Source organism: Adiantum capillus-veneris, chromosome 6 (genome assembly GCF_014529385.1).
Source record: "Adiantum capillus-veneris isolate H3 chromosome 6, ASM1452938v2, whole genome shotgun sequence".
In the NCBI taxonomy this organism is placed as follows: domain Eukaryota; kingdom Viridiplantae; phylum Streptophyta; class Polypodiopsida; order Polypodiales; family Pteridaceae; genus Adiantum; species Adiantum capillus-veneris.
Window position 1 is genome coordinate 35,787,734 of NC_140936.1, and position 15,889 is coordinate 35,803,622.

The window sequence follows — 15,889 nt, forward strand, 5'->3', positions numbered from 1 at the left end:
AGGAATCCGGATGTTCGCCATGAACAAGAGCGTCATAGGGCTAAGTAAAATCCGCATCTGTATTGTAATGATCTTGCATCTCATCCAACTCAGTCACTACATGTGGGCGCCTAGACAAGGTATTTTCTACCACGTTCTCCTTGCCCACAACATGCACAAGCTGAAAATGAAACATAGACAGGAAGTTGGCCCATGACAAATGCTTCTCACAAAGCTTGGCCTGAGTGAGAAAATATCGCAATGACTGATGATCAATTTGCATAGTAAAATCCTCTCCAAGAAGATAGTGCTTCCATGACTCTAGAGCATGAATAACGGAAAGCAACTCCTTCGCATAAATATGCATAAGCTACTCTGGCCCTCTCAATACCCTACTCTCATAGGCAATAACATGTCATCCATCTTGCATAAGCACTGCACCAATACTACGGCCACATGCATCACACTGCCCCTGAAAAGACTTTCTCGAGTTGGCAAAATAAGGACTGGCTCTGTAGTAAGCTTCTCTTTCAGAAGCTTGAATGCTTGCTGTTGTCTCTAGAAAGCCCTGCAGATCGTCGATGTAGAGCGAATTGATGGAAGCCCCTCCACCAAGGAATGCCTAGCCGCGCGCTATAACATCGCATAGCTAAGGTGGCCAAACCTAGCATGCCAAAGTGTAGATGAAACCGCGCCCTGTGAGAGTAGAGCCTTGAGCTTGAATAACCAGCCACCCATCACGCTCCCCTCTAGCAAGAATTGGACCTGTAGCACCATCTGTAATAATCACCTTACCATCCCCAAAAGTGACAAAAGCTCCCAAGGTGTCCAAGGAGGAAACCGAGAGAAGGTTGAATGCTAAGTCGGGGACGAAAAGCGCATCAACCGCACTATAATTGGGGTCTACTGAAGAGCGGAAGATAGGAATCCTCCCAGTCCCAGCCACTGGAATCGAGTGAGAATCACCCAAGGTAATGTATTGATTTGATGAAGAGGTAAGAGAACTGAACCACTCCAGCATGGGAGTCATGTGAGTGGTCCCACCGCTATCCACAATCCAAGCACCGGACTGTGAAGAGGTCAAGGCAAGGTCCTATGAGGCAATCAAAGAGACTCCAACACTCACCTTCACCTCCAGCACAAAACTCGGCTCGGCTCTCAATCTGCATGAGCTGGGAAAGAGCCTCCTCCCAAGTGGGTTGTGTGGTACACCTTGACTGAATGAGACTCTGGTAGAAAGAGTCGAACCTATCTGGAAGTTTGAATAGGAGTTGTTGCGCCATCCGAGTAGAGGTCATCTCGCCTCAGACTGTAACCAAATCATCCCATAGCTCTCGCATCGTGCGGGTCAACCCTGAGAGAGAGTTAAATTGGCTATACTGCAACTGGTAGAGCTCCTTCTCCAATCGCATAATACGGCCAATAGACTTGTCTACGAAGAGATCTAAGAGTCTCTTCCAAAGACCATGGGCATGTGACTCCGTTCTGAATTCCTGAAGGATAGAATCAGAAAGGTTAAGCAAAAGGAAACTAACCACCTTGCGGTCTATCTTTTGCCACTCGTCTGCCGTTCCATGTGTATAGTCCTCCTCCGCTGGGAGAGGCATAACCACCTGTGCCGCATCCTCGAGCCAATCCCAAACTTCGTTGTACATACATATAGTATGCACCTTTCTCTTCCATATGGACCAATTAGCACTGTCCAACTTGGCACTATCCGGGAACATGGAGAAGCCGTAAGGTATAATTTGCAACCCCGATTAGTGTCCTCCTCAGAGGGAAAGGTACGCCACGTACGAGAGATGCAAGACTCCAAGATCGAATAGGCACAAAAATGCAATCGCAAGTGGACTCCTCCTCAAAACAACTCGCAAAAACAGCCCGAGATGCCTCCAAAACACTTCCGAGAAGTGTATAAGCCTCCGAAATGTCGATGTCATCCAAAAAACCCAGTAAATCCGTTGCTGTCCGCCAAAAAACAGCAAGTGCAGAGCGTTGAAAAACACAAAAAACAATGATTTTCAGCGACTTATGTGCACCCATAAATGTCCAAGATGCGTAGTGCCGATGGGGAGAAGCCAATCCTTGCGAGGTAGGTTGAGTTTGGGACCTCTCAGTTTGAAATATTTAAACTAGATCTCTCTCTCTCTCTCTCTCTCTCTCTCTCTCTTTGTCTCTCTCATAATAGAGCCACTACGCTGCCTTGTTTTCAGAACAACCTACACTCAGAGAGCTCATGGAGTCCAGAGACCAGAGACAGCTTGGATGTTTTCTTCTAGAGATGCAGAGACATAGAGATCTGATTCTACAGTCACCTAGTGGAGATAGACAGTCCCAGCTTACAGAGGTTTTTTCATCGAGCGACTCCAACACCCCCTATTACTACCACACATAGAGGGGTCACTCTACAACAGGAAGAGGTGGTTAGAGCTAGGAGACGACCTAGAGTTGTGGGATACCGGACCCGACGAGCACACCAGAGGGAGATCCACCGATATATGAGTAGGGTTGTACCACGATATATTGTTGTCAATGCTATCAGACCATTACGGGATGGTGATGAATTGTTAGTAAACTATGGATGGCGTAGACCTCCGCGAGCACCTTTAACGAATTATGATTAAAAACTTCATTGTATACAAATTATTAATGTTATTTTGGACTCTTGTATCCTAATTTTACACTTTAATTTACATCTTGTTTCTTTTATCTCGGATTTATTGTGATGATCGTCTTGTCTTTTATTTTAATGTTTGTACATGTGTAGTAAAGTGCAATTTCAATTATAAGGAAAAGTGCTACCTATATGTGTGTGCCTGTCTAAACATGCTAATGATACAATCTTCTTTGCCTATGCAGATTCCGGATTATGACATTGATAATGTCGCAAACCAACATTTACATGACGTATCTCACATGTCTATAGAGTGCATGAGGATCCTACGCAGAAGTGATCCTCACACGTATGCAAGACTTAAAGAACAATATTCAAAGGATTTTAATGGATGTGCTGATATCTTTGATAATGTTGATGGCATGGCTGATTTTATTGAGGATTGGTATCAAAATGATAGTACAAATATTCCTAAAAATGAGAAATATCTTCGAGAAGAAGCTCTAAAGCACATCTACACAGGAAGCCAGCTAACACGACTAAGTGCAAGCTTACTTATACTTAATCTTAAGAATCGTTTTGGATAGAGTAATGTATCTACTTCAACACTATTGAAGTATGTACGAATACAACATATTTTTTTGCTAGAATTCTAAACTTTTGTGATTTTAATTTATTGGTCATAGTTTTTGTTCAACTTGCAGACTACTCTCTTAGAAGTTCTTGCCGACAAGCAATATCCTTCCTACATCACATGATGAGTTGAAAAGGATGATAAGTAGTCTTGGACTTGACGATTCTTCTATACATGCATGTCCCAACGATTGCATTTTATATAGAGGTGAGTACAAGGACAATATGTCGTGTCCAAAATGTCAAACGTCTCGTTATAAACAGAAGAAAGGTAAGGTCCCTAGAAAGAGGTTAAGACATTTTCCCCTCGCTCCACGTATAAAACATATGTTTCAAAGTCTCGAACTAGCTAAGATATGGGGAGCAGAGCACAAGAGCAAAGATGGAGTAATGCGAATTCCAATGGATAGTCCTGCATTTGAGCATATTGAAACGCTATGGCTAGATTTTGCAAAAGAACCACACAATTTAAAGATGGGTGTAGCATTGGATGGTGTGAATCCATTTTCTATGAAATCAAGTAAATGGTCTACATGGCCAGTGGTAGTTATCAATTATAACCTACCCCCATATCTCAGCATCAAGAAAGAACATTTAATGCTCTCACTCTTGATTCCCGGAAAACGACAAGTTAAAGACTTGAATGTTTATTTTGCTCCTCTTATCGATGATCTTCAAGAATTGTGGAGAGGGATTGATGTCGTTGATATGTCTTGAAGCATTGATCAGAGAAAATTTACTTTTCGTGGAATTTTAGCATGGACTATCCACGATTTTCCAGGATATGGATTTTGCTCAAGTAAATGCGCTTTTATATATAAATTATCTCATATGCTAGGATTTTTAATACGCTAATCACCTTCATTATTTTTTTCATGCAGGGATATGTACGAAGGGCTATAAATCTTATCCTATTTGTGGTGATTGGTTAAAATCGATTTATAGAAAAAATCTCAACAAAAATATATATCTTCGACATAGACGATTTTTACCTGAAGATCATCATCTACGAAACAAAAAGCAAGCCATACATTTTAATGGTTTGGTAGAAGAAGGAAGATGTCCAATACCAATGACACCAAAGGATTGCTATCTAAAGTGGACTGTTGGACCCGCTATTGATCCGGAGTCTGCAATCATAAGGGATGACGATGATAATGGTGTGAAGGCGTGAGGCAGAGGAAAACATCCTTAGCTCAAAGTCCTTCGATATGGTACACTTTGGAATATTGGAAGGATTTGAAGATATGTCATCTTCTTGATCCGATGCACATATTCAAGAATGTTGGTCATTCATTATGGCAACACCTCGTTGGCTTAGAAGACACAGCGACAGCAAGACATGACTTAAAAGATCAAAACTCAAAGCCCAATCTATAGCCACTTTATGATGAAACTCGAAATGAGACAACTTATGAGCCTGCTCCATGGGTACTTATGGCAAAAGAGTTGCAGGCAGTTAACATGAAGATTCAGTCAATTCATACACCTACGGGATATGGAGCATCAGCTTGTAGAAACATGTTCACTTTAGATGACAAGAGCTTGGCTGGTGTAAAAACACATGATTGGCACAACTTTGTGAAGGTAAATCTACAACGATCTTTGTAAATAGTTAGTTTCTTGTATATTTTCTTGATTGGATGAATCATGTATGCAGCATGTTCTACCCCTTATTATTGATGGCACTATCCGGGAACATGGAAAAGCCGTAAGGTATAATTTGCAACTCCGATTAGTGTCCTCCTCAGAGGGCAAGGTACGCCACGTACGAGAGATGCAAGACTCCAAGATCGAATAGGCACAAAAATGCAATCGCAAGTGGACTCCTCCTCAAAACAACTCGCAAAAACAGCCCGAGATGCCTCCAAAACACTTCCGAGAAGTGTATAAGCCTCCGAAATGTCGATGTCATCCAAAAAACCCAGTAAATCCGTTGCTGTCCGCCAAAAAACAGCAAGTGCAGAGCGTTGAAAAACACAAAAAACAATGATTTTCAGCGACCTATGTGCACCCATAAATGTCCAAGACGCGTAGTGCCGATGGGGAGAAGCCAATCCTTGCGAGGTAGGTTGAGTTTGGGACCTCTCAGTTTGAAATATTTAAACTAGATCTCTCTCTCTCTCTCTCTCTCTCTCTCTTTGTCTCTCTCATAATAGAGCCACTACGCTGCCTTGTTTTCAGAACAACCTACACTTAGAGAGCTCATGGAGTCCAGAGACGAGAGACAGCTTGGATGTTTTCTTCTAGAGATGCAGAGACATAGAGATCTGATTCTACAGTCACCTAGTGGAGATAGACAGTCCCAGCTTACAGAGTTTTTTTCATCGAGCGACTCCAACACCCCCTATTACTACCACACATAGAGGGGTCACTCTACAACAGGAAGAGGTGGTTAGAGCTAGGAGACGACCTAGAGTTGTGGGATACCGGACCCGACGAGCACACCAGAGGGAGATCCACCGAATCCGGGCACACCATGAGCATGAAAGGCAGAGAGAGATATAGCGAGTCTACTCCGACCCTGCCACCATACTACAAGGACTCTTCACACCCTACCCACCTATGCATAATATCCTACACCCCCAGTTTGGTACTGGATGGAGCTAGTTTGCATATCATGGTTGTATCTCCTGAGCATATAGCTATGCATCCATTAGAGACAGAGCTCCATCCCCTCATTTTACATGCATATGTACTCACCCTACCCTTGAGGAGATTACTCTAGCCTTGTATCACCTTTTTTCTAGCAGTATGTACCACTTTACTTTAGTTTTTCAGCACTTTAATCCTTTTTGGTTACCAGAGGATACACATATGTACATGGTTTTGTCTCATAGGCCGACTTCGGCCTCTAGAAGAAGACGTTAATAAAGCTTTCTTTCTCTCTCTCTCTCTCTCTCTCTCTCTCTCTCTCTCTCTCTCTCTCTCTCTCTCTCTCTCTCTCTCTCTCTCTCTCTCTCTCTCTCTCTCTCTCTCTCTCGTGCTGGGAGGACGTACCCTCTCCCCGACGTACGGGCATACTAAACTTCCTAAGAATCTCGATGGCATCATCTAAACCTACGGCATCCATCTCCACATAATCGAACATAGCCTCCGTCAACGCCTCTCCTGAAAGTCCAGTGCTCCGTAGAAAAGTCTTGATGATGGTAAGCTTAACACTACGACCAGGGTCACTCATTGTATCTGTACATTTTAAAACAGCTATATGTCAGACTAACACAAACATATATAATACAACTAGCTCTCTCTTGACTCTCCCTCCCTCTCTCAAAAATAGCCATAATCAGCCTTTTTTCCTCCCCCGTTTTGGGAGCGTTTCTGTGAGTCAGGCCCCTCCGGTTGCCGTTGCATTTGGGGCCTCTCGTTTCCATTTCCCATTTCCTTTGAAGGTAACTAATGCTATAGAGATCATATTCTTCAACTTATTGAGAATGGTCTTGTGACGAGGCCGAGATACCCAGACACCCACTTATCTTATGGGATACGATGTACTATCTTCCATGGAGTCTACGACCCCAAATGGTTCTCGAAAAATCAGGCAATTTGAAAGTCGTTGATGAAACAGAGGCAAACCCTATTGTAACAGTTGCACGAAAGCCACCTGCCACCTAAGTAGGCATTGATGCTTGTAATAAAAAGGACCTTGAAGCACGCACCGAAATCGTCCTTCATCTCGGGGGCAAACAACTACAACTAGTTCGACAATCTCCAACAGCACATGAGATGTGGAGTCTTCTAAAACAACAATATCAATGAACCACTATGGTTTCATGAGTTCTTTTACACAAACAACTAAATGAAATCACTATAAAATCTTTTCCTTCTACGAATGATTTCCTAGAGCGCTCACAATGCCCCACTTTCTTCTTCCAAGCATGCAATGCCCCTCTCTCTCTGTCTCCATCAATCACTCTCTCTCTCTCTCTCTCTCTCTCTCTCTCTCTCTCTCTCTCTCTCTCTCTCTCTCTCTCTCTCTCTCTCTCTCTCTCTCTCTCTGGACACAAGGTTGAGCACCCACATATTATTATGCTATCCCGTTTGATACACGGGAAACCCTCAGTTCCACGTGACATCATCAGAGTAGAGCTAGCTACACCACCTATGCTAGTAGAGGCTCTTTTTTAGACAGTATGTTCTATCGAGTGAGTGCGATAGCTTCCCCCAGATAGACATCACATGGAGCACTTGAGGAATCCCGCCAGCTAGCTGAGTCTGGAGAGAGTGGATCATGGTATGCACAGGTGACACAATGGTTCAACACCCATGGTTTGGATATTCAACAGGTACCACCCTTTCAGTACAGCCCGGAATCACCACTCATTCTTCTTTCCCATGAGGAGAGGAATGAGGTGCTCAAACATGATGTTTGGCAGCTATATATCAGGGAGACATGGATCACACCTAGATAGCATCTTCCACCAAAGATGTTGTACTACAAGGATCAGTTCATGACTATTCTAGAGGATGGCTTCATCAAAAGGCCTAGATACATGGATGTTTATATGCCTCACAACGCTAGAGTAGCCATTGGACAGCTTCGAGTCTCTTCACACAGACTAGAGATTGAGGTAGGGCGGGGAGCTCATATCCCTAGAGAGCACAGGATATGCAGGATATGTAGAGTAGAGGTGGAGAGCGAGTAGCATTATGTTTGCATCTCTCGAGCCTACCATGATATATGGAGCCACTACACTGCCTTGTTTTTAGGACAGCCTACACTCAAAGAGCTCATGGAGTCCAGAGACCAGAGACAGCTTGGACGCTTTCTTCTTGAGATTTAGAGACATAGAGATCTGATGCTACAGTCACCCAGTGGAGATAGACAGTTCCAGCTTACATATTTTTTTCATCGAGCGACTCCAACACCCCCTATCACTACCACACAGAGAGGGTCACTCTACAGTAGGAAGAGGTGGTTAGAGCTAGGAGACGACCTAGAATTGTGGGATATCGGATCTGACGAGCACACCAAAGATAGATCGACCAGATTCGGGCACACCATGAGCAGGCGAGACAGAGAGCGATACAACGAGTCTACTTCGACCCTACCACCATACTACAGGGACTCTTCACACCCTATCCACCTATGCATGATATCCTACACCCCCAGTTTGGTACCAGATGGAGCTAGTTTGCATATTATGGTTGTATCTCCTGAGTATATAGCTACACATCCATTAGAGATAGAGCTCCATCCCCTCATTTGACATGCACATGTACTCACCCTACCCTTGACGAGATTAATGTAACCTTGTATCACCTTTTTCCAAGCAGTATGTAACACTTTACTTTAGTTTTTTCAGCACTTTTATCCTTTTTGGTTACCATAGGGTACACATATATACATGGTTCTATCTCATAGGCCGACTTCGGCCTCTAGAAGAAGACGTTAATAAAGCTTTCTTTCTCTCTCTCTCTCTCTCTCTCTCTCTCTCTCTCTCTCTCTCTCTCTCTCTCTCTCTCTCGCACACACACACACACACACACACACACACACCGACTTCGGCCTCTAGAAGATGTTAATAAAAAATTCTCTCTCTATTACTCTCTCTCTCTCTCTCTCTCTCTCTCTCTCTCTCACACACACACACACACACACATGCCCACTTCGGCCTCTAGAAGACGTTAATAAAGCTCTCTCGCTCTCTCTCTCTCTCTCTCTCTCTCTCTCTCTCACACACACACACACACATGCCCCCACACACACACACATACGAACATTGCCAACAGAGGGTGTGGGAGGGAGGAGAGCATACCTGAACTGCGTGACTGATGTTCGCCAAGCAACACAGAAGGAGCTTTGTTTGATAAGCCTGGTAAATTTTGGGAGCGCGCGGATACTGAGAATTCCGGAGCGTCCCTTAAGGGACGTAATCCAATATGCAAACGTCACAAAGACCGTCGTTATTTACCGTCGCATAAGCAAAGCTTAATTATGGCGTCGCATAAGCAAGGCTTGGTCGTCCCATAAAAGACGCCAACTTTTTTTTAAAAAAAATTGCGATGCTTATGCATCGTCCGTCGCTTATGCATCGGACAGAGCTTTGCTGATGCATCGCCTTCCTCATCGCTTAAGCGACGCCCGTAGATTTTAGGTCGTCTCTACACACCCCTTGGCTAGTAGTGAGGAGTGAAAGAACTTATGATACTCAATGTCATATTCAAATGTTGTTGCTTGCTCCCACAAGTAGATATTTTCATCCCTAGGCATGGGTTTCATCTCCCAAATTCCTAACCCATGAAACTCATCACCACAACTCAAATTCCTTATCCAAAGTACACGACAATAGCAACACCGCAAGGAAACTTAGAAGCAATGACGTTGTACACGAGGAGAGGTACTTTCTTAACTTCTTTTCCACATATTGATGAACTTATCCAGCATACAAAGCCATCAAAATCCACGAATTTTATCTCAAACAAGCAAAAGGAGTGAAAGAACTCGCGATACTCATTGTCGTATTTAGATGTTTCTACTTGCTCCCACAAGTAGATATCCGCATCCCAGATTCCAAACCCATGAAACTCATCATCACCTTATCCAGAGTACATGACATCATCGAATGAAACAAGAAATGCTTCAATAACTGCATCACATGCTGCCCACAAGCGCGACCCTGAACATGAAGCCACGACAATATGTTGCAACAACGTGCGTCGACTTCTGGACCCCTCGCTCCTATTCACCCTCTTCAACAAGGTCCTGAAACTCGCGGGGACGATACTACAGCTGATCCTTTCTCTTGATGGCGCAATCCATGCCCAGTGCAAGCAACAATGCGAATGCTTCCCTTGATGCCGCAATTACTCTTGTAACACTTGTTGCTCACGCTGCTGCTGATGTACTTGAGGCATCCGCCCAGGCCCCACGTTCAACAGCCATGTCTTTGCACTACCCTATCTTTTTCCAGCCATGCTTGAGGCCTTGCTTCATAATAGCACTCTGCTGGCTACCGGGCTGATGACGCCTCAAGCTGCTGTTGCTGAATTGAAGCGCTTCTTGTCCTAGATGCTGCCACAACACCTGATGTCAATGCCGCCAGTGAAGCCTCCAACTTGGCAGCCATGACGACAGCAGCCACATCCGACGTTGATTTGCGGGTCACATGAAAAGCGCGCACGTCTGGAAAGCAAGGAATTAGCTGCACAGAGTAAAGAATATTGACCGCCAGATGCGTTTCCAAGATCCAACGTGCAAGAAGTAGAGAACGTGGCTGATTCTGGGCTCAATTAGTCAAAAAAAACGATATTAGGCTCACCAAGTAACCATTAATGGAATAGAACACTTATGCACATTCTAAGTATTTATAATCTAATATTTGGTCACTCATTCCCACATTTAGGTCTCCCAATCTCGGAAGAAAAAAAAGCGTTTCAAAACATCTTTAATATATAAGTGAAGTTCTAAAGTCAATCGCTTACTTGGTTTAATAGATAATAATAATATTATTAATTTTAAAAAATGAAAAGACCCATGGAAGTGAAAAGTCAAAAAACTTTTTGTGTCCATATAGGGTTTCAACAACAAAAGATGTAGATGGAGAATTACAAGATATACCAATTCCAACCTTTCAATTAAAATCTTTAGAATATTTGGGAAGTTCCATATATATATCATAGCCAGCTTCAAATTCTCAACTAGAAACTCAAAGCATGCATTCACATCAAGAAGGATTTCAAAGAGGATAAAGATTCAGTGGTTTAAGACACCACATTTTTTGTGGCATGTTTCAAATCTATGGACTTGCAAAGAACAAAGACTATGTGGTTGAATACAAAACTGGGAGAGATTGAGCTATACCACGTAATAGCAGGAGATTGGAATTCTAAGGAGCATTTTCATGTTGGCGATATGATTATGTGTAGGATAAGCCCAAATTGTATTTCCATCTTTTGTTAAATTTCTCGAGGATCCCTAGTCCTAGGATGCGATTATAGAAGGCGGATGACAAAGCTAGGCAATAAGATTCCTCTTTATTCTAAGAAAAACTATCAAGAGTTTGAGCTAGAAATTAAATTCAAACCATTCAATGAGCATAGGAAGGTGATTGTTACTATGAATTGAAAATTGCAACATGTAAGAGAGTCACTTAAGTTTCTTGACGAAACAACTTCTAGCTATAGGCTTAAGGTTGATGGTACCATGAGTACAGTAGTGAAAATAGAGTGTTGTGTATCACATGACTACCTCCAAAGGTTACCTCTTTTGGGTCTTTCACTAGAACAACCTAGCTATGATTGGTAATCTTAATGTAATACTTCTCATCCATCAATACAAACATGTCTCTACTTAATAATATCAGGGATTTAATTACGACAAATTTTGTGTGATCACAAGGTCTTATTGACACATTTACATGATTACACTAAACATAATCACACAGAATCCGGTTAAGGGCGACCTGCAAACCCACTAAATTCCTGCCGGGCTTTTCAGTTTTAACGGCGGGCCTATCTGGGGTACTGAAAAGCCCGACCGGCTCACAGAATTATATATTTACGTAATTACGACAAATTTTGTGTGATCACAAGGTCTTATTGACACATTTACATGATTACACTAAACATAATCACACAGAATCCGATTAAGGGCGACCTGCAAACCCACTAAATTCCTGCCGGGCTTTTCAGTTTTAACGGCGGGCCTATCTGGGGTACTGAAAAGCCCGACCGGCTCACAGAATTATATATACGCGGGCCCGATTGGGCCCACTGGGTGTTATTTCTTTCTTTCATATTCTCAGAGAGAGAGAGAGAGCGAGCGAGAGAGAGAGAGAGAGAGAGAGAGAGAGAGAGAGAGAGAGAGAGAGAGAGAGAGAGAGCTCGTCGACCACCTTTGCAGGTACGTCGAGAGGACAGAGGAGAGAGGGGGTCATGTGGGAGCATGCTCTTTGTCGCAGTGCACAACAGCAAACAGAGTACCTAACCACACGATCCGGGTATGTGTTGTGGGTGTATGCATTGTGTGATAGCGTTCCTTTTGTCGTATTGCGCGACAGTAATAACATACCTTATCACACAATGGGAGTGTATTTGTAAGCTGTTCTACGGAACAGTGATTATCACGAGGGCATCACCTCGGAGACGCAGGGTAGATGGTGTCCTTGTGGTAAGTATTGGCTTATTCTCTGGGTACTACGTCGGTAACATGGTGTCAAGAAGTGTGGAGTGGGACTAGGAAAGCGTCGGCCCTCGCACTATAAGAGTTCGCAGCAAAATGAAGCAAGGCGTAGATGATTTGAAGCCAAAAACACACTAAAAAAGAACAAAACTCCAACCATGAAAGCTTCTCTTTGAAAAAGAACTAAGATCAACTCAAAACTCTTGTGTGTGTGGTGATTTGGTGTAGCCTCACTGCCAATTACACAATTGCAATGCTCTTTCGCCCTGATAAAAACCCTACGCAAACACTTCAATTCTCCATTGTATCCATTTCATGGAAGCTTCAGAAATTCATTATTCATTTCCAAGTGGTTATTTGAAGAGGGTAAACCCTAATTGGTGGCCTCAGAGCCTCGAATACAGGGTTGGAACAGCACTGGACTGCACTAGCATACCTTAGGTGCAGGCTTTGTATCCCTTCACAAAGGAGCTTGTAGTGCTCATCTTGATGTTCTAAAATTCTCCCTTAGTTCTCATAGTCACGGTACCATGAGTGATGTGGTATTTTGAGCCATTTTCGACCAATTTTGGGTCTTTTTTAACCATTTTATGACCATTTTTGTCATTTAATTTTAGCCCAAAAATACCCTTTTTGCCCGTGAAAGCCCAAATGAGCTGGTAAAAATCCCAAAAATTGTCGAGAATTACCATTGGTCTTAAACTTCATCTTGAAGCTCATTTTTCCACTTGCCAAGCACTCTGGATGCATCTCTTCTGTCCGTACATGAAACCTGCTATTTTTGGCTGAGATCGCCCGCATTGAACTTTCTAGGCAAAACGAGTGTGCCACTTCGATACACTTGACATTTTTACATTTCTAAAGCAAAATAGTCATATATTTGTGTGAAAAAGCATGCCACAGTGCCACGTCGAGGGCCTCGCTGTCCCCACAAGGTATATATAGAGCTGCAACCGTGGCCCTATTTTCGCATATATCACACTATGTACATAATATCATTTGGTCCCACATAGCAAAAGCATTGAGAGTGAGGTAGACAATTTAGTTTCACATGATGCACGTGCCACGGCATGACATCCACCCCCTCTAAACTTGCACATCCTCCGGCATGTGACACATATAGCTTTTGTAGGTTCAATCCTCATTTAAGTCAACATACATATCGATTTCATCATCACTTGCAGTGAAGTCGAGTGCATCATCATCTCTTTGTTCATCCTCATCCATAACATGTTCATCAGAGCCTTCATTTTGACTTTGTTGGGAAACAAAAGGATCAGTATCGTCTCTTCTTTTGAACAATTTAATTCTTTTCCCTACAATGGGAATCTTCATTTTTGTACCATCCAACTTATGCAAGGTATAAGTTGCATTCCCGTGTACATGCGTAACCACATAAGGGCCAAACCATGTCTTTGAAAGAATTCTTATCACTGAATGTTGGTTATCACGACTTCTATCATACACCAACACCCAATCACCTTCCTCAATAGCTCTAGGTCTAAGCCTGTGCCTTTTATCAAATCTATCCTTATTCTTCAACCTTGTGTCTTTTAATCGTGCGACTGCAATCTCAATATCGTGAGGCCTTGTTTCTAATTGTTGTATGCGTAAAGCAAGAAGGCCTTCCCTACTCATTCCATCTTCCCAAGGCAATACATTCCATGTTGGAATTACCTCCTCAATTGGAATTATAGGCTTCTCACCATACATCAACTCAAAAGGCATATAACCAGTAACTGAGCTATGAGTTGTACGATCAGCCCGTAAAGCATAAGGCAATAACCTAGGTCACTCTCCCATTTTACCTTTGTAAGCCTTAGCCAAAGCTTTAATGATAGGAGGATGCCCATGTTCTGATTTAACATTCCCTTCAGGATTGTATGCAGTAGTGAGAGCGAGTTTAACGCCAAATCTAGAGAAAAAATCCCTTGCTTTGTCAACATCCAAGTCACCCCTATCCGCCGCTGTTATTTTCCAACACAGCCATAATGACTAATTACATCATCCAAGAGGAACTTACATATCCCTTCTGTGCTTTTTGTTCTTAGAGCACGACCTTCAACCTGATTAGTTAGGTCTTCTCGTGCAAACACGATGTATCTCATTTTCCATAAACCCAATGGCATTGTAACCAAATCTACTACCCACTTATAATGCATGGCAAGTGGCTAAGTAGGGTGCAACTCATCACGATGACGTACATTTGAATACATTTGACAGGTTTCACAAGATTCCACAAAGCAAGATACATCTTTATACATACCTCTCTTTCATTTTAGTAAAGGTGGCCCATACCCCTCTATGTAAAGCATAAAGACTCTCATGAAACTTTTTCCTAAGCTCATTTTGAGCGTCCTTATCATTCACGACTCTCAACGACATTCCATTTCTTTGTTTTGGATGCTTCCACAAGTATCCATCTTTCAAAAAGTATCCATACACTTTTCCAAGTATTCTTTGGAACTCTTGATTTGTCCACCCTTCTTGCCTTGTCAAAGTGCTCAGTCAACATCCAATGAGCAACCAGTCACCTTGATATAGGTCTTCTGTAAATGAATCAAGTGAATTTAACAGGCAAACATGATCACCCTTGGCATGAGATATATTATAGAACCGCATGCCTACATCATCGCCCTCGACAACTATGTCTTGTTCATTTTCATACCTTGCTCTTGAAAGCATATCCGCAACCGGATTATCTTTTCCTGCAATATACTTAAATTCCGGATTGAAGGACTTTATGTAGGCAATCCATCTCAACATAGCAATGTCAGGAGTTGAGCAGCTTGTGATCATTCCAAGAAGAGGTAGACAATCAGTCTCCACTATTACATTTTCACCTATCAAATACTCTTTATCACATATCAGGGTTGTAACTACTCCCCATAATTCCCTTTTCACCTGTGGGTAATTGCGTTGATGAGCACTTAGGACTTTTGCTCTAAATCTCACTACATATCGCTTACCATCGTCATCACCCTGGCCAATCGCCCATCCAATTACTGTGGAGCTAGTATCTACTGTCACAATTTCATGTTTTCCACAATCATAGTTTACTTTCCTGAAAGTTGGTGACATAGGCAACAACTTCTTTAATTTCTTCATGGCATGTGTATGCATTTCCCATTGAAACTTTTGGTTCTTTCTCAAAAGTTGATACAAAGGCTCTGCTACATGTGCATAATGCGGAATCCAGATAGCATAAAACAGGCATGCACCTAAGAACCTTCGAACCTCTGTGACATTTATGCATTTCTCTTTCATTCTTTGAATTACATCAATCTTTGCAGGACAAGGCCTTCTACCATATGGCCCACACATATGTCATACAATAAGAACTTCATTCACACCAAAAACTGACTTTTGGCCAGATAAGGTAAGGTTCACTTCTTCCAACCTTGACAAGATCTTATCATAATCATTGATATGGCTCGTCACATACTTGCGGCACCCCCTTGAGTCCAGAGCCACATTTATATCACCTACATCACATCCTTTGATTGGCACACCATCAAGGAAAGGCATGGTAGTTTGAG

General features: G+C 42.6%; 1 pseudogene; it reads right to left on the bottom strand.

Moving 5' to 3' along the window:
• Window positions 1-1,494: 1,494 nt before the first annotated feature.
• LOC147455349 (uncharacterized) lies at window positions 1,495-2,022 on the bottom strand (annotated as a pseudogene).
• Window positions 2,023-15,889: the final 13,867 nt, after the last annotated feature.